Source organism: Nomascus leucogenys, chromosome 14 (assembly GCF_006542625.1).
Source record: "Nomascus leucogenys isolate Asia chromosome 14, Asia_NLE_v1, whole genome shotgun sequence".
In the NCBI taxonomy this organism is placed as follows: Eukaryota; Metazoa; Chordata; class Mammalia; order Primates; family Hylobatidae; genus Nomascus; species Nomascus leucogenys.
Genome location: NC_044394.1, coordinates 90,623,894 through 90,643,633, shown reverse-complemented (window position 1 = coordinate 90,643,633; position 19,740 = coordinate 90,623,894). Strand labels below are relative to the sequence as shown.

Sequence of the window (19,740 nt, the reverse complement as noted above, 5' to 3'; positions counted from 1 at the left end):
CTCTGGGACAGGGCAGAGGTATTGGAAACGTATAGAAGTATGTGTGTTATTAGAATCATCCCTTCACTTAAATGTCTCCAGCCCCTGGGTTGTGGTATCAGCATTGGAGGTGGAGGAGGATTTTGACAGCAAAGCAGAGAATCACAAGAAGGTAGTTCAGTTACGTGAGCACCGGCCAGTGTGAATTGCATGATCTAGCCGGTGTTTACTTTTAATTGCAAGTAGTTTTACTTTAATTAATTACTTTTAATTTTATTCTCAAGACTTGTGGGGATGAATGGCTGCCACATTCTGTCTGCTTAGGACCCGATGGAGATTTTGGTGATCTCAGAATGAGGTGTGAGAATTGGAGCAGAGCCTCGTCTCTTTTTGGTAGAATAGAGACATACTAATGAGATGAGCTGGTTTCTCAGCAGTGTGTCCAGTGTCTGCCAGGTGAAAGCAGGGGCCAGACGATGAACCTGCCCGCATCCCTGCAGAGTGTCTGCCAGAGCTGTGTTTCTCACTGCTTTTGTGCCAAGGAATGAATCCTTGCAAAGATGAATATGAGGAAGAATTGTTTTAGAAAGGTCTAAGATAAAGCTGTGGGTCATTAGTATTTTAATAAAGCTCTGACCGATTTTTTTTTTTTTTTTTTTTTGAGACGGAGTCTCGCTCTGTCACCCAGGCTGGAGTGCAGTGGCACGATCTCGGCTCACTGCAAGCTCCGCCTCCCAGGTTCACGCCATTCTCCTGCCTCAGCCTCCCGAGTAGCTGGGACTACAGGCGCCCGCCACCATGCGCGGCTAATTTTTTGTATTTTAGTAGAGACGGGGTTTCACCGTGTTATCCAGGATGATCTCGATCTCCTGACCTCGTGATCCGCCCGCCTCGGCTTCCCAAAGTGCTGGGATTACAGGCGTGAGCCACCGCGCCCAGCAGCTCTGACTGATTATGACTACGTAAAATCATGCTAAACAAGGCATAGATTTTGTTTTTTAATAGACAAAAATATTCTTAGGGCGGCATGAGGAAATCTTTTTAAAATAGACAAAAATATGCAGCAGTATTTGTGGGCTCTGTTTTTCTTAAGCCACATGGCTTTTATTGATCAAAATATGGAGCATACTTTGCTGAGCTTGGAATTTTCAATAGTGTTTGCTGCCTCAGGAAAGTATTCACTGCTCTTTCACATGCGGGACTTAACATAGGTAAACCTCTGGAAGGCTGTTACCCGAAGCATATTTGTACAAGTATGAATCTTGGGTGATGATAATAAAAAGACAATAGACCAAACCAAAACTTTTGTTAATTAGCACACTCAATACTTTGTCTTAAATAATCCTCTCCACTCTACCAGTCTTTTAACAGTTTAACTGTAAAACTGTAATTCATGTTAAATCAGAAGTTATACTTAGAGAAGTCTTTACAGCAAGTGGACCAAATTATTTATGTTGAAGCTAAAACATAGAAAATGGAATCAGAACATACTGTCTCTGTCAGCAAACCTTTGTGTATTTGAAACCTTATGTGAGCTTGCATATATGTTCTAGATAGAGGCATCGCCTTTCTTCTGATCTTTGAATTGACCTGGCTCTTTGTGGGATTACGGTATTAGTCCTGAAAGGAACCGTTGACAGAGTTTGGCTGTGACCACCATGCCTACCTAATGTTTAATCTTTTTTTTTTTTTTGAGTCGGCGTCTCTCTCTGTCACGCCCAGGCTGGAATGAAGTGGTGCGATATTGGCTCACTGCAACCTCTGCCTCTAGGGTTCAAGCAATTCCCCTGCCTCTGTCTCCCAAGTAGCTGGGATTACAGGTGTTCGCCACCACACCCGGCTAATCGTTTGTGTTTTTAGTAGAGATGGGGTTTCACCATATTGGCCAGGCAGGTCTTGAACTCCTGACCTCTCAGGTGATCTGCCTGCCTCGGCCTCCCAAAGTGCTGGGATTACAGGCGTGAGCTACCACACCCAGGCAAGTTTTTTGTAGAGACAGTGTCTCACTATGTTGCCCAGGCTGGTCTTGAACTCCTGGTCTCAAGCAATCCTCCCGCCTTGGCCTCCCATTCATTTCACTGATAAGAAAATGGAGGACCAGCGAAATAAATTGGTCCGGCCAGGGTCTCTCAGCCAGTTAGTGTTCTTCATACTATACTGTCTGCCTCTACCTCTCAAGGAATTGGGTTTTGAACTTGTACTCAAAAAACAAGACTTAAAACAATCATTCCATGATTGTGGAATGAAGGCTATTTTGTGTCATAATTGAAGTCCCTGTAGAGGAATCAGCCTGGGTTGATTTTGAGAAGTCTCCTTATCCTGAGTACTAATAGTGGAACAAAGCAAGTAGCAGAGTCAGCTTTCTCCAGATGACATACCTTGCAGTTTGAGTGTTAAGTTGAGACCACTATCTGGTTCGCTGGCAAGCGGCTAGAACTGCACTGCCTGTAGAACAGGTGTTTCGGAAAGAAACACCATCATCTGTCCTTGTAATGATGGTCACAGTGTCCAGCGGAGATTGCTTTTTTCTTAGTACTTTTAATGGAACTTCTTAGTTTTGTATACACATTGAAATAGAAACATTTAAGTCCTATCAAGAATGGCTGATTTCAAGTTGAGACTTGGGTTTGTAGCTTTTTTCTATCCTTAAATAGAGGTAGATAGAAATAAATAGCCTAAATTATTTAGAATTATTTATTTTTGAATAGGTAATATAGTCACATGGTTCAAACTTTAAAAGAGTGAAAACGCCGTACAGTGAAAGCCTTGTTCTCGCTGCTGTTGTCCATCCACCTGGTTCTCCTTCCTCCCTCTAAACCTCCCATCCCATGTAACCACTTTTGGTTTCTTTGGAATTCTTTTAGAGTTTCTTGTGTAAATGCAAGCATAGCATGCTATTAGACTGTTCTACACCTTGCTCTGTTTGCTTTCAGAGATATTGGAGATCTTTTTATATTGTCTCATATTTGGTAAGTTTCTTTGTGCTTTTTAACAACTATATAGGATTCCTCTGTATGCATATGCCATCTTTTTTTTTACGTAGTCTCCTATTGATAAACATCTCTGAGTTGTTTTTTCAGTATCTTACTATTGCAAACAATGCAACAGTGAATAATGTTATGCATTGGGTGATTTTTAGATTTATTAATAATTGTGTGAATATTAATCATTTAAGTAATAGAAAGTATGGTGGGAGTTTCTGTATAGCATTTCTACATCAGCATAGAAAGCAATTTAGAGCACGATTCTACTATATTTGGATGTACTTTTGTAATTTTTGAGTTAGAGGTCATACATGCTTCTCTAAGATCTTTGCATCTTTAAAAGCCCAAGATCATTTGTTTAGCAAAGAAAGGTATGGCTTTGCGGAGATGGTTGCTTTTATGAAAGTTCATCTTTTGACAGAAGTATCCACATTGATAAAAGTCCACATTGATACAAGCCTGTTTTCTCTATCCAGGAAGAAATAGGCATAATATAAAGACAATTTAATTTATATAAATCAGTACCTCATAAATGTAGTTTGTTTCCCTCCACATATTTGGGCAAGTTGGAAAATAGGAATAATTTGTTTTGCTGAAGTCTTTAAGAAGTAAACCTACTACAGAAATTCAGAATGGTAATCAGAGTCCTGACCAGCTAGCTTGGTTAAACCCGGGTTTTTGCTTTTAAGGCCTTCAACTGACTAGACAAGGCCCACCCACATAATCAAGGATAATCTCCTTTACTTAAAGTCAACTGATTGTAGATTTTAAAAAATTAAATAATTTATTTTTAGAGACGGGGTCTCAGTCTGGCACCCAGGCTGGAGTGCAGTGGTGTTCTCAAAGCTCACTGTAACCTCAAAGTCCTGGGCTCAAGCGATTTTCCTGCCTCAGCCTCCTCAGTAGCTGGGATTACAGGCACATACCACCATGCCTGGCTAATGTTTAGAGTTTTTGTGGAGACAGTATCTCACTGTGTTACCCAGGCTGGTCTTGAACTCCTGGTCTCAAGCAGTCCTCCCACCTCGGGGTCCCAAAGCACTGGATTACAGGAGTGATCTACTGCACCCAGCCGTAGATGTGTCACGTCTGTCTACATCATCATTCTCCAAATTTTTGTTATTTTAGAGTACACATATTCTTGTCGAATGGGTCTTTCCTATTGCAAGAACAGTTTTTAAAGGCATGGATAATAAGTCTTTGTCGAATAACTATAAAAGTTTTTATATAAGTTTCTTCTAGCTTTAGGAGTATCAATTTAATATTAGATTTGAAACCATACACTTAAAAATATGCAATTTACGGCTGGGCGCGATGGCTCACGCCTGTAATCCCAGCACTTTGGGAGGCCGAGGCGGGCGGATCATGAGGTCAGGAGATCAAGACCATCCTGGCTAACATGGTGAAACCCCTTCTCTACTAAAAATACAAAAAATTAGCCAGGCATGGTGACGGGAGCCTGTAGTCCCAGCTACTCGGGAGACTGAGGCAGGAGAATGATGTGAACCCGGGAGGCAGAGCTTGCAGTGAGCTGAGCTCGCCCCACTGCACTCCAGCCTGGGTGACAGAGCAAGACTCCGTCTCAAAAAAAAAAAAAAAAAAGTAACTTATTACAAAATAAGGAATTATTTGGTTGGCACAATTTGACACTTTAAAATACCCAGAACAATTTTGAAAAAGAACAAAGTTGGAGGACTATCACTACCCTATTTTAAAAGTTACTATGCATATAATTACTATAACGCCACAGTAATCAAGATAGTGTGGTATTGGCACAACGAAGAGCATATAGATCAGTGGAACAGAGTTATGAACCAGAAATCCTTACATTTATTGTCAGTTGATTTTGACAAAAGTACCGAGACAATTCAATGGGATAGTGGTTTCGACAAATGATGCTGGGACGAGCAAAAAAGAAAATGAACTCAGACCTATTCTTTACATCACCAAAATTAACTCAAAATGGATTATAGAGTTAAAAGAGAACCCAGAGAATGGGAGAAAATATTTATAAATCATAGGTATGACAAGAATTTGTATCTAGAATATATAAGGTACTCATATGCTCAATAATAAAAAGACAACCCAATTAAAAATGGTCACAGCACTTGAGTAGACATTTCTCCAAAAAAGATATACAGTGGACAATAAGCACCTGAAGAGATGATCATTATTAACTTTCAAGGAAATACAAATCAAAACTATAATTAGATACCACTTCACACCCACTAGGATGGCTATAATTTTAAAAAATGATAATGGTGAGTACTGGTAAGGATATGGAGAGAGCGAAACCCTCATACCCTGCCAGTGTGAATGTAAAATGGGGCAGCCACTTTGGAAAACGGTTTGACAGTTTCTCAGATGGTTAGTTACTAAATGACTCAGCAGTTCTACTCCTAGGTATACGCTCAAGAAAAATGAAGAAAATACATTCACATAAAAACTTGCACATGAATTACTCATAATAGCTAAAAGGTGGAAATAACCCAAATGTTCATCAACTGATGAATAGAACTACTGATAAATAAAATATGGTAAGTCTGCACAATAGAATATTACTTGGCAATAAAAAGGAATGAAGATTTGATATGTGCTACAACCTGGATGAACCTTGAAAATGTTATACTCAGTTAAATAAGCCAGGTGCAAAAGGCCATCTACTGAATAATCTCATTTATAAGAAATGCCCAGAAGAGGCAAATCCACAGAGACAGAAAGTAGATTAGTGGCAGTGGCGCAGTGGCTGTGCCTGCGGCTGCCAGAGGCTAGGGAGAGGGAGAAATGAGCTGTGACTGCTAATGGATTTCTTTTTGGGATAATGGCAGTGTTCTAAAATTACATAGTGGTGAATAGTTGTATAACATGGTCAATATACTAAAAACCATTGGATTGTACACACTAAATAGGTGAATTCTGTGATATATAAATTGTATCTCCACAAAGCTGTTTTCAAAATGGGGCCAGGTATGGCGGCTCATGCCTGTAATCCCAGCACTTTGGGAGGCCGAGGCTGAAGGATGGCTTGAGCCCAGGAGTTCAAGACCAGCCTGGGCAACAGAATGAGACCCTGTCTCTACAAAAAATTTTTTAAAAAATTACCTGGGCATGGTGGCATGATATCAGCTACTCGGGAGGCTGAGGCAGAAGGATTGCTTTGCCTAGGAGTTCAAGGCTGCAGTGAGCTATGATTGTGCCACTGCACTTCAGCCTGGGTGACAGATTGAGACCCTGTCACTAATAAAAGAAAAAAAATGGATCATAGACCTGAATGCAAAAACGATGAAACCCCTAGAAGAAGTCATAGGAGAAAAATGTTATTTGATTTGGATTGGGCAAAGAGTTCTTAGATGTGACGCCAAAAGCAAAATCCATACAAGTAAAAAATAATAATAAATTGGATTTATTTGAAATTAGAAACATTACCACCTCAAAAGACAGTAAAAAGTTGAGAAGACAAGCCACTTTCTGAAAGAAAATATTTGCAAATCACATAAAGGATGTGTATCAATATTAAGAACTCTTATAACTCAATATTATGGAGACAAACCACCCAATTTAAAAATGTGCAAGAGGCCGGGCACGGTGGCTCACGCCTGTAATCCCAGCACTTTGGAAGGCTGAGGCAGGCGGATCATGAGGTCAGGAGATAGAGACCATCCTGGCTAACACGGTGAAACCCTATCTCTACTAAAAATACAAAAAATTAGCTGGGCGTGGTGGCCGGTGCCTGTAGTCACAGCTACTCGGGAGGCTGAGACAGGTGAATCACTTGAACTTGGGCGGCAGAGGTTGCAGTGAGCTGAGACTGGGCCACTGCACTCCATCCTGGGCGACAGAGCAAGACTGTGTCTCAAAAAAAAAAAAATGTGCAAGATTTGAATAGATATTTCACCGAAAAAGTTGTAGGAATGGCTGATGAACACATGGAAAGATGCTCGACATCAGCAGCCATTAGGGAAATATAATTAAAACTGCAATGAGATACCATTTCACACCTATTAGAATTGGGATAACTAAAATAGAAAAGGCAGACAATGTCAAATGTTGAGAATGCAGAGAAATTGGAATCTTTATGAAGTGCTGTGGGAAATGTAAAATAGTACAGCTAGTTTGAAAAGTTGGGCAGTGTCTTAAACAGTGGAACATAAATTTGCCTTATGATTCAGCAGTTCCACTCCTATGAATCTGTCCAAAAAATTGAAAACATACGTACACTCAAAGACATGGATGCAGATGTTCATAGCAGCATCGCTCATAATAGCCAAGAAACTGGAAATAATCCAAGTGTACATCAGCTGGTGAATGGATAAACAAAATCCATTGTTTATATCATGGTACAGTCATATAATGAAACACTGCTCAGCAATTTAGTTTTTTGCTTGTTTCTTTGTTTTTGTTTTAGAGACAGGGTCTTGCTCTAGTGCTCAGGCTGGAGTGCAGTGGTGCGATCATAGCTCCCTGCAGCATCGACCTCCTGGGCTCAGGCACTCCTCCAGCCTCAGCCTCCCAAGTAGCTGGGACTACAGGCACATGCCACCACTCCCAGCTAATTTTTTAAATTTATGTTTTGTAAAGATGGGGTCCCACTCTGTTGCCCAGGCTGGTCTTGAACTCCTAGTCTTGAGCCATCCTTCAGCCTCAGCCTCCCAAAGTGCAGGAATTACAGGCATGAGACAACACACCTGGCCATATTCAGCAATTTAAAGGGATGAACTACTGATACATGCTTTACAACATGTTTTAACTTCAAAAACATTATGCTAAGGGAAAGAAACCAGATGCAAGGCTATATATCATATGAGTTTGTTTATATGAAATGGCTAGAAGAAGCACATTTATAGAGATAGAAAGCAGAATAGTGTTTGCCTAAGGCTGATAATAAGAGTAGGAATTAATTGTAAATGGGCATGATGGAACATTTTGGGGTGATGGAAATGTTTTCAGAGTTGGGGTGTACATTATAGAAATGCAAACAACTCCAGAGGAATCATAAGCATGGTTACCCTAAACTTTACTTTAGAGTTTTACTGACTCTTTAAGTTCTCCAACCCTAGCCTTTCTTTGTCCTAATACCTCCTTCCTCTTATCTTTCCTTTTTTCTTTTTGACTCTTCACTCTTATGTCTTAGAAGAAAAACAAATTGCAAGCAGTTTAGGTTCCATCAAGGAGCTACAGAAGCACCCATACATACCTTTAGTGTGCCGCTCTCCATTCTAAGTAGCTCATTAAGGTGCATCCTCCAAAAAGATAGTGCCTTCCCTAAGAAGAGTTCTGGTGCCAGCTCTTCAGATAAAGTCCTCTTGATTCCTCCTCCTTCCAGAAGAAAAGGTTATTGAGTTTGAGGCAAAGATGGGCTATCTGGATGAAAAGATATGGCAGGTGATTGAAGATTTGGACTGAAACGCTGAAGATCTGAGACAAAGGTTTGGGAGTTGAGTATGGGAAGGGAGAAGCCAAAATTTATCAGTAGCCCACTGGGCTTAACCAGCTTCTATACACATGTGATCTTACTTGATCTCAACAATAATCTGTTGAAAGAAGTATTATTGTCTCTATTTTACAAATAAACCAAAGCTCAAAAAGTTTAAATAATTTGTCCTAGGTCACAAAGCTGATAGACAGCAGCATCAGGATAAAATCCAGCTCTCTCATAAGTCAAAACCTTTGCTTTGATTCTGTGAAGAGGAGAGAAAGTGTGAAGGAAGAGGAGAGGGCTGAACCCTTAAGATATGTCCATCTTTATGGTGAAAAGTGAAACAAGTGAGAGGCAGAAGAGACACAAACTATCCAGGGTTTTGAGGAAAGAGAGCCTTAGAAATGAGTGTTGAATTCTGCAGAGGTAAATGAAGTGTGAGACAAGACTTGGTTTGGTTGGTGTTCCAGAGAACAGTTTTAGTAGAGGGCTGGAAACTATTGTAAAGACTTGAGGAATTACTGGACATGTGGTGTGAAGGGACAGGATGAATCGATGGATGGGTGAGTGGGTGGGAGGGTGGGTGAGCGAATGGGTTTTTTTTTTGTATTATTATTATTATTATTTTGGAATGGAGTCTCACTCTGTCGCCCAGGCTGGAGTCCAATGACGCAGTCTCAGCTCACTGCAACCTCTGCCTCCCAGGTTCAGGTGATTCTCTGCCTGCCTCAGCCTCCCGAGTAGCTGGGATTACAGATGCCCACCACCACGCCTGGCTAAGTTTGTGTTTTAGTAGAGAGGGAGTTTCACCATGTTGGCCAGGCTGGTCTCGAACTCCTGACCTCAGGTGATTCACCTGCCTCAGCCTCCCAAAGTGCTGGGATTACAGGTCTGAGCCACTGTGCCCGGCCCGAGTGACTGGTTAGTAAGCCATGGCAGATGGAACTTTTCTGGTGTTTGTTATTTGAGTTGGGGAGACCAGTATATGCTTGTAGGTTGAGGTAAGTAAGAAGCCAGTGGAGAGAGAGGAACACAAGTGTTTAACAAGAAGGATGGTTACAGATGTGATCTCAGGTGAGGTAGAGGCAGTTGGGAATGAGAACTCAGGTGAAGAAGTTAACCTTGGAAAGGAGGAATGCCTCCTTGAGACTGGAAGAAAGTATGGATAGAAATATGGGAAGTTGTTAGGTGTTGAAACTTTTGTAATGCGTAAGGGTTTTGAGAGAGCACCACAAGGAAGAAGGGTACAGGGTTGGGGTTGGGACTTGAGAATGTGGGAAGGGTTTAGATGCATTGATGTGTGCCTTTCTCTAAGTGCTGTGAAGCTACTGTTGTTCAGACTATGTTCTACTGGTTCAGAATAGAAGAGTCCAGATCTAAGTATATTTAGCATGATAAGCATAGGAGTTAAATTAGTGGGGGAAATGGAATATTCAATAAATGTTTTTTTTATTTCTTTTTAGAAAAAAACCCCACAAAGTCTACATCTATGAATTCCATTTGTAAAAAACAGGAAGCAACATAAACTGTAAACAGAATGTTTATCAGTAGGGAAACAGTTACTTAAATCTGGACATTCAGTGGGGATACAGTATAACGGTTAAGAGCACAGGTTCTGGAATAAATATAGCTAGATTTGGGGACCTGACACTACCTCTTTTTTTTTTTTTTGAGATGGAGTTTCGCTCTTGTTGCCCAGGCTGAAGTGCAATGGTGCGATCTTGGCTCACCGCAACCTCTGCCTCCCGGGTTCAAGCGATTCCCCTGCCTCAGCCTCCTGAGTAGCTGGGACTACAGGCGTGCGCCACCATGCCTGGCTAATTTTGTATTTTTAGTAGAGACAGGGTTTCTCCGTGTTGGTCAGGCTGGTCTCAAACACTCGACCTCAGATGATCTGCCCACCTCGGCCTCCCAAAGTGCTGGGATTACAGGCGTGAGCCACCACACCGGGCCACTACCTCTTACTATCTGTGTGACCTTGGGCAAATTATTTAACCTCTGTGCATTAGTTTCCTCTTCTATAAAATGAAAAGAAAATAGCAACATCTTCAAAGGGTTGTGAAGAATAACCCGTGTAGTACTTGCTAGTACAGTGCTGGTATAGAGTCAGTCCTCTGAAGAGGTTATAGGCCAGGCGCAGTGACTCATGCCTGTAATCCCAGCAGTTTGGGAGGCCGAGGCGGGTGAATCACCTGAGGTCAGGAGTTCAAGACCAGCCTGGCCAACATGGTAAAACCCTGTCTCTACTAAAAATACAAAAATTAGCTGAGTGTGGTGGCAGGTGCCTGTAGTCCCAGTACTTGGGAGGCTGAGGCAGGAAAATCTTCTTGAACCCAGGAAGCAGAGGTTGCAGTGAGCCAAGATCGCGTCATTCATTGCACTCCAGCCTGGGTGACAAGAGTGAGACTCCGTCTCAAGAAAAAAAAAAAAAAAAAGAGGATATTAATATTATTTGGCCACTAAAAACAATGAGGTCATGCCATAAATACAGACATAGAAAGATGCCTACAGTATATTAGGTGAAAGCAACTTGCAGATCAATATGTGCAATAGTCCATTCAATTAAAAAAATAATAGAACAAAACAGAAGACCCGGATATATTTGTATATGTATAAAAAAATCTGGAAGGCCACACCCAATTGTGAATAGCGGAGTTACTTCTTATAGAGCAGGGTTAAATTTTAAATTACTAACTTCTGTATACTAATTTTTTTGGCAAAGGACATGTATTGTATATATTTTTTTCTTTTTGTGGAGATGGAGTCTTGCTATGTTGCCCAGGCTGGTCTTGAAGTCCTGGGCTCAAGTGATCCTCCCACCTCAGCCTCCCAAAGTGCTGGGATTACAGTTGTGAGCCATTGCACCTAACATGTAATTTTTTGTTTTTATTTTTATATTTTTGAGATGGAGTCTCGCTCTGTTGCCTAGGCTGGAGTGCAGTGGTGTGATCTTGGCTCACTGCAGCCTCCGCCTCCCAGCTTCAAGCGATTCTTTTGCCTCAGCTTTGCAAGTAGCTGGGATTACAGATGCCCGCCACCATACCCTGCTAATTTTTGTATTTTTGGTAGAGACAGGGTTTCACCATGTTGGCCAGGCTGGTCTCGAACTCCTGACCTCAAGTGATCCGCCCGCCTTGGCCTCCCAAAGTGCTGAGATTACAGGCATGAGCCACCACACCCGGCCCTAATTTTTTAAATAAATAAAAATATGCTCTAGGGCAAGTTTGTACTACCCGTGCCCCACAGGCTGGGCTACATGTGGCCCAGGATGGCTTTGAATGCAGCCCAACACAAATTAGTAAACTTTCTTAAAACATGATGAGTTTTTTTGCAGTTTCTTTTCTTTTCTTTTTTTTTTTTTTAAGTTTGTCAGCTATCATTAGTGTTAGTGTATTTTATGTGTGGCGTAAGACCATTCTTCTTTTTCCAGTGTGGCCAAGGGAAGCCAAAAGATTAGGCACTCTTGCTCTAGGGGGAAAACTTAAAAATGAAGAACAAAAGCAGCACTGTAGCATTATAGAATTGAGCTGAATATTTAGAGGTTTTTGCAATTTTCTTCTTATTTTTGTACTCTAAAGCTTATTGTTATTGAAATGTCATGTAGATGAAGATTTTTTCAAATATATGAAAATTTACTAGGATTCCCATAGCCTATAGATTCCCATAGAATTGTAGAAGAATGGAAAATGGGTTTAATTGTCCTTTATTATATGTTGTTATAATTAATAGTGGTTAGGTAACAAATGTCACAGTATCTCATTGAGGCAGACATAATTTAGGGAACCCATTGCTCAATATTTAATTTCACTATGGTGGTAGGAATATGCCCCAAAAACTTAAATTCAAAATGATTAGGCAAATTATTTAATACAATGAATTTTAAATGAGATTTTTCTTTTTTGTTCACATTATAAGGAACCAATAGTTGATTTTCCTTTGTTGAAGTCAATTTACTGATTTTGGGCTCTCACTTCAAAAATTGCCATTGATAGGGTAGGGCTCCCTCAGTGTAATACAAGTTCCCTTTGCATTGCCCTGAGTTCCTGTATAGCCAGAAAGTGGTGATAGTGACTAAAATAAAGTCAGATGTTAAGGAGTAGTGTCTGGAGCTGCTCTGGCCACTGTGGGCCTTGCCCTGTGTTATTATACTTACTTCTTTCTGATGGTGCTCTGCAAAGTTGTACATGAATTGTGTATGTGTTGAAAACACTACATGTTCTAGCATTGTTTACCGAGATTCAGAGTTATTTTGCTTTTGTTTCCAAAAATATAAAGGTGGGCAGTGCAGTCTATTTGGTTTTTTGTTTTATTATATTCCATATTTTATTCTGAACAGGGAGGCTGTACGTTGAACTTAGTGGTTCTTCCACTAGATATGTAAAACACGGTATTTAAAGTTGATGTGGAAAACAAAATGTTTTTGAGACCAAGGGGTTTGATTTACAATTCCTGTTTGTCAGAAAGAAAAAAATTTGGGTTTTATATGGTTAAGCAGTTTATCATCAATTCATTATCCCTCTTTCTTTTTTCCTATTACAGTACAGGAAAAGGAAAAGTCAGGTATTCTTTATATTGTAAAGAACCTTGGCCGAGCATGGTGGCCCATGCCTGTAATCCCAGCACTTTGGGAGGGCGAGGCAGGTGGATCACCTGAGGTCAGGAGTTCGAGACCAGCCTGGCCAACGTGGTGAAACCCCGTCTCTACTAAAAATACAAAAATTAGCCAGGTGTGGTGGCACACGCCTGTAATCCCAGCTACTTGCAAGGCTGAGGCAGAAGAATCACTTTAATGTGGGAGGCAGATGTTGCAGCGAGCAGAGATTGGACCACTGCACTCCAGCCTGGGTGACAGAGTGAGACTATGTCTCAAAAAAAAAAAGTCTGGGTGTGGTGGCTCACGCCTATAATCCCAGCACTTTGGGAGGCCGAGGCGGGCGGATCACGAGGTCAGGAGATCGAAACCACCCTGGCTAAGATGGTGAAACCCCGTTTCTACTAAAAACACAAAAAATTAGCCAGGCGTGGTGGCAGGCACCTGTAGTCCCAGCTACTCGGAAGGCTGAGGCAGGAGAATGGTGTGAACCCGGGAGGCGGAGCTTGCAGTGAGCCTAGATGGCGCCTCTGCACTCCAACCTGGGCGACAGAGCAAGATTCTGTCTCAAAAAAAAAAAAAAAAAAAAAGAACCTTAAACATTTGGCTCTTCTTCCACATATATATGAAATAATAAACATTACATTTACACACACACACAGTTGTTTATTTTCATTTCTGTCACACACACATGCTATTCTTTGCCACTGTCGGATGGAGAGACAGGTGCAGGGTTGAGATGTGGAGTTAGCCAGACTTTCAGTTCAAACCTTGCATCTCTTGGTCTCTGCTGTTTCTTAACTGTGGGACGTTGTGCGAGTCACTGAACTCTTCTAATCCTTAGTTTCCTCCGCTGAAAAATGGGCATAAGAGAATATCTTACAGATGAAAATCAGGGATAATTTTGGTAAAGTTCTGTATCTTGCTTACAATACATGCTTGGAAGTTAAAATAAAAATTCAAATGACAGCATTACAACCTGACTGTGCCAAATTCTTCCTCCCCATATGATTTTTTAAAATTGAGGTGAAGTTCACATAACATAAAATTATCTTGAAGTGAACAACTCAGTGGCATTTTGAACATTCACAATGTTGCACAATCCACTACCTCTATTCTAGAACTTTTTTTTTTTTTGAGATGGGGTCTTGCTCTGTCACCCAGGCTGGAGTGCAGTGACACGATCCTCAGCTCACTGCAACTTCTGCCTCCCAAGTTCAAGCTGTTCTTGTGCCTCAGCCTCCCAAGTAGCTGGGATTACAGGCATGCACCACTACACCCAGCTAATTTTTGTGTTTTTAGTAGACGGGGTTGCTTCATGTTGGCCAGGCTGGTCTTGAACTCCTGACCTTAAGTGATCCACCCACCTCAGCCTCCCAAAAGGTGTGAGCCACTGCGCCCGGCCTCTAGAACATTTTTATCACCTCAAAATAAAACCAATTAAGCAGTTTGTCCCCACTCTCCCCTGCCCCCATCCCCTGGCAATCACCCAGTCTACTCTCTCTGTGGATTTACCTATCTGGATATTTCATATACATGGAATCATACTACGGTATGTGACCTTTTGTGTTTGGCTTCTTTCTGTCAGCATACTGTTTTGGAGGTTCATTCATGTCGTAGCATGTTTCAGAACTTCACTTCTTTTTATGGCTGAGTAATACTCCGTTGTAAGGGTGTATGTTGGACACACTATATATCACATTGTGTTTACCCATTCATCTGTTGTTTGACATTTGTTTCCACCTTTTGATTATTATAAATAGTACTTCTGTGAACCCATATGATTTGAACATCTATTATTTCCTTGTATTTTATTTCTCATAGTTATTTTAGAAGAACCAATGAAGGAGCATGAACAATAGCTGGGACCAAGAAAGTCCTGGTTTTTGTTGATCGTATACAGTAAAATATGTGGAAATTAAAGGGTTTAATAAAATAAAGTCTGTACTTTGGATTTTCTGTTGCCATACTTTCCCCCCTTACAATATATTCATTGAGGAAACCTGGTCATTTTTCTTATTAAGGTTTTCCGCAGCCTGAGTTTTGCCAGTTGCTTCCCTGAACTCTCATTAATCATGTTCTGTTTTATTCCCTATAAGCTGATGGTTGGGTTCAGCAGCTCAATCAAGTTCATTTTTTTTAAAGCTTTAACATTTGAAGCTACTTACTTTGGTAAGACTACTTTGTTACGTTTTGTCACTAGCATGTATCTGGTTGTCTTTTTTGTGGGGGAGAGGTTTGGTAATGGATGATTTATTAATTTATTAAGACTTACATTCTAATCCTATCATTCCTTCTTTGTTTATTAGCTAGAATATTTCTGTAAAGAGAAACTTTCCCTCATCTACCTTTTCTTTTTGGTTTGAAATAGGGTCTCTGTTGCCCAGGCTGGAGTGCAGTGGTGCAAACACGGTTCACTGCAGCCTTGACCTACTGAGTTCAAGTAATTCTCCCACCTCAGCCTCCTGAACAGCTGGGACCAAGGCCCTTGCCACCAAGCCGGCTAATTTTTTTTTTTTTTTTTTTTTTGAGACAGAGTCTCACTTTATTGCCCAGGTTGGAGTACAATGGCGCGATCTTGGCTCACTGCAACCTCTGCCTCCCCGGTTCAAGTGATTCTCCTATTTCAGCCTCCTGAGTAGCTGGGATCACAGGCGCACACCACCACGCCCGGCTAATTTTTGTATTTTTAGTAGAGCAGGGTTTCACCGTGTTGGCCAGGCTGGTCTCAAACTTCTGACCTCGTGATCCACCCACCTCGGCCTCCCAAAGTGCTGGGATTACAGGCGTGAGCCACCGTGCCTGGCCCAGCTAACTAAAAAAAAAAAAAAAAAAAAAAAAAAATGTGTAGAGACAGTGTCTTGCCGTGTTGCCTCGGCTGGTCTCAAACTTCTGGGCTCAAGGCCTTCCCAAGTGCTGGGATTACAGGTGTGAGCCGTGGCACCCGGCCTCCCCTCATCTATTAATTATTCACTCACCCAGAGGTACAGTTCGTATAGGAAAGGCAAGATAAATGCTTGAGGCTTTCCCTTTAATTGCCAGTTTCCAAAATAATGAATTGGTTTACTAGCATCTTTCAATGGTAACCTTTTTTTTTTTTTTTAAGATATTATGAACTCATTGACCTAGACTTATTTTATTCCTTATCCTTATTATGCTGGTGAAGCTTAATATAGTCCATCTTTGCTCTGCAGGACCTCTTTAAGTCAGCTCTTGAGTCCCTTGGATATGACCCTAGTAGGTTTAGAGAGCGTCCTTGTTATCTGGTATGACAAGATGTTCTAGTCCCATCTTGTGTATTTCCTGCCACAGACTTGGAATGTGGCCTCCAAAGAGCCCTTGTTCCTGTTAGTGGGAAATGACTTTTGGAGACTACCGGCTGGGTGCTAGAGGCACCCCCTCCTACTTTGTTGGTCTTTGTTTGTAGGCCTTTTGAGTGGCCCAAGCTAGGAAACATTGTTTGTAAAGATAAAATACATATCATGCATTTTTATTGATATTTCTAATACAAATTCAGGACTATATGGTTTTTGTTTGACCTTGGCTTTCTTTAACTTTCTCTCTGATTCTCAGTACACTAGGCATGATAAAATTGAAATATCACATAATTACTCATCTGCTTAATGCCACATTCTCAGAAGAAAATACTGCCACCAATAATAGGATTACTGTAAACTGTTTGAGATATCTTTTTTGCAGTTTTCTTTCCTATTGAGATGTACAGTTAAATTACAGTCTCTTAAAGTTCTTGGGAATAGTTTCTCTTTCTGTAGTTATTCCACTACACACACACTTAGGTTCATTTGTTTCACTTTACTTTTGATTTTTAGGGATTGCCTTACAGAAATTTTAATTTTGTAATTATGCAAAATATTTACATGGTTCCAGTGGTAGATACATAAAACGATGTGTATTCAAAGAAACCTACCTTCTGTCTGGTCCCTTCTACTTCATTCCCTCCCTCCTCCTATGGATAATCACTTTAAAATTATTATGATTTATCCTTACATTGCTTGTTTTGAAAATATTAATTGATATGTATATGTCTTCATAGCCACTCTTCCTTACATGCATGGTAGCATAATATAAATTAAGCCTATTTATATTTATTGATATGATTGATATGTTTGGCTTAAGGCTGGCCATTTTATATCTATATGTATATAAATAGATATAAAAATTTACAGTCTTTCACTATGTAGTCTGTTTTGTTTGCTCTTTTTTTAAGATGTATTTTTTGGATTTAGGAAGGTTTGTATTTTTCTCTAATGGTTACCCTTATTTAATCTTTATTTACTACTGTTAGGTTGTTATTATTATTACTATTTTTGTCTGTTAGTTTCCTACTGTGAATAATATGGATATAACTAGTAACGTCTTCACTCACCTCTCCTCTTTACTCCAGCATTTGAAGTATCTCCTTTGACCCTCACTTACACCTAAAGTTTGTCAGCAAACATATTCTGCTTTTTCTCTGCTATCCATCCCCCTTCTTTATTTTTTGAGAGCTGTACTGTATTTTCTCTCTTTCTGTTTTTTTTTTTTTTTTTTTTTTTTGAGATGGGGTCTTGCTCTGTCACCCAGGCTGGAGTGCTGTGGTGTGATCTTGGCTCACTACAGCCTCCACTTCCCGGGTTCAAGTGATTCTCCTATCTCAGCCTCCCGAGTAGCTGGGACTACAGGCACATGCCATCACTCCTGGCTAATTTTTGTATTTTTAGTAGAGACGAGGTTTCACCATGGTGGACAGGCTGGTCTCAAACTCCTGACCTCAGTTGATCTGCCCACCTTGGCCTCCCAAAGTGCTGGGATTACAGGTGTGAGCCACCACACCCGGCCTGTTTTTCCTTTATTCAGACAAGAGTCTCACTCCGTTGCCCAGGCTGGAGTCCAGTGGTGTGATCATAGCTCACTCCTGCCTTGACCTCCAGCAATCCTCCCACCTTAGCTTCCCGAGTATCTAGGACCACAAGCACATGCCACCATGCCTGGCTAACTTGTTAATTCTTTTGTTGTAGAGATGAGGTCTTGCTATGTTGCCCAGGCTGGTCTTGAACTTCTAGGCTCAAGCAATCCTCCTGCCTTGGCCTCCCAAAGTACTGGGATTGCAGGCGTGAGCCACTGGGCTTGGCCTGGAAACTTATTCCTTAGTAGACTCCTCAGAAGAGCTCAGGGGCTTTTCTTTCTTTGACTACCTTAGAATGTTACTCCCTCGTCTTCTGACATAGTGTTTCTGTTGAAAAGTCTGATGACACCGATTTTCTTCCCCTCTAGAATTTTGACTTTTTGCCTGGATGCCTTTCTTTCTTTAAAAGTCAGTCGTTTTACTGAACTTGTCTTAGTGTTGATCATTCTGGCTCATACCTTTTGTTTTTTTTTCTTGATATTTATATGTTTATTATTGTGGCAAAAAAACACACAACATTAAATTTAATCATAGTAACCATTTTTAAGCATACAGTTCATTCGTGTTACATATATTCACACTGTTTTACAACAGATGTCTAGAACTTTTTTAGTTTATAAAACTAAAACTATGTACTTTTTAAACATTAATTTCCCCTTTCTCTTTCCCACTCATACCTTACGGTTTATGTATAATCTTGGAGATATGTGTATGATGTGACTTCTTAAAGCCTGCAAAGATTTTTGAATATGAGTTTTAAGAAATTATAGCTCACTAATAATGGAACACTCGAAGTTTATCTACTAGTGACATATGTTTTTTTCCCGTTAGCAAATAGGCAATGGTGTATTTTAGTTGAGTTCTGCAGTTTATCTGTGAGTGACACGTTTTTCCTAGTAACAAAGAGGCAAAGAAGTACTTTAGTAGAGTTCTTTTCCCCCACCACTTCTGATTTTGAAGCACAGTTCTTTGTGTTAAGAAGTAAAAATATGCATAAGTTGTCTAGAAGTCATCTTGTTTGGGGACTGTTGATGTGTTTGGTGTTGGTAATCTGATGATCTAGTAGCTATGCATAGCTGTGCACCAATTTGTCCCTCTAGAAAGACTGAGCAAATAGAAAGCTTTATTCAGTCTGAAAAGGGCTGATTTGCTTTTCTCACTTGTCTAAATGAAAGCAAGCTGCCAGAGGGGTTCATTTCCAAGAAAGGAAAAAGCAAATTTTTGGTTGTAAAACAAAATACAAATAAATAAATTTATTTTTCCTTTTAACAGATGAGGAAGGCTGGGCTCGGTGGCTCACACCTGTAATCCCAACACTTTGGGAGGCTGAGGCAGGCAGATCTCTTGACCCAGGAGTTTGAGACCAGTCTGGCCAACATGGTGAAACGCCATCTCTACAGAAAAACAAAAACAAATAAAAAATAGATGCAGGTTTGGGGAGCTCTTTTTAATTCATACAATCTTGCACATTTTATGCATCTTCCCCTTAATAACCAAAAGTTTAGAAATTAATATTGCCAAAGAATTATTAATTGAGTGATTGAACAGGTGTTCAAGCTAATTTTAAGTAAAAGTAAGAACAATTTTGCCAACTATGTAATTTTGAGAAAATCATTCCCAGTTATAAGTATACAGCTTACACAGCTTTTGTGGGTTTTGTTTGTTTGTTTGTTTTTTGAGACAGGGTCTTGCTCTTTTACCCAGGCTGGAATGTAATGGCGCAATCATGGTTCGCTGCAGGCCTGACCTCCTGGGCTCAAGTGATCCTCCCACCTCAGCCTACTGAGTAGCTGGGACCACAGGCTTGGGCCATCATACCTAGCTAATTTTTTAATTTTTTGTAGAGACGAGGGTCTAATGGTAA

The 19,740-nt window shown here is 40.6% G+C and overlaps 1 protein-coding gene across 3 annotated transcripts in view; it reads left to right on the top strand.

Annotated features, from left to right (window-relative positions):
• Nucleotides 1-19,740, top strand: part of RNF157 (ring finger protein 157) — a 95,731-nt gene that overhangs the window by 1,053 nt on the left and 74,938 nt on the right. The window lies entirely within an intron of this gene.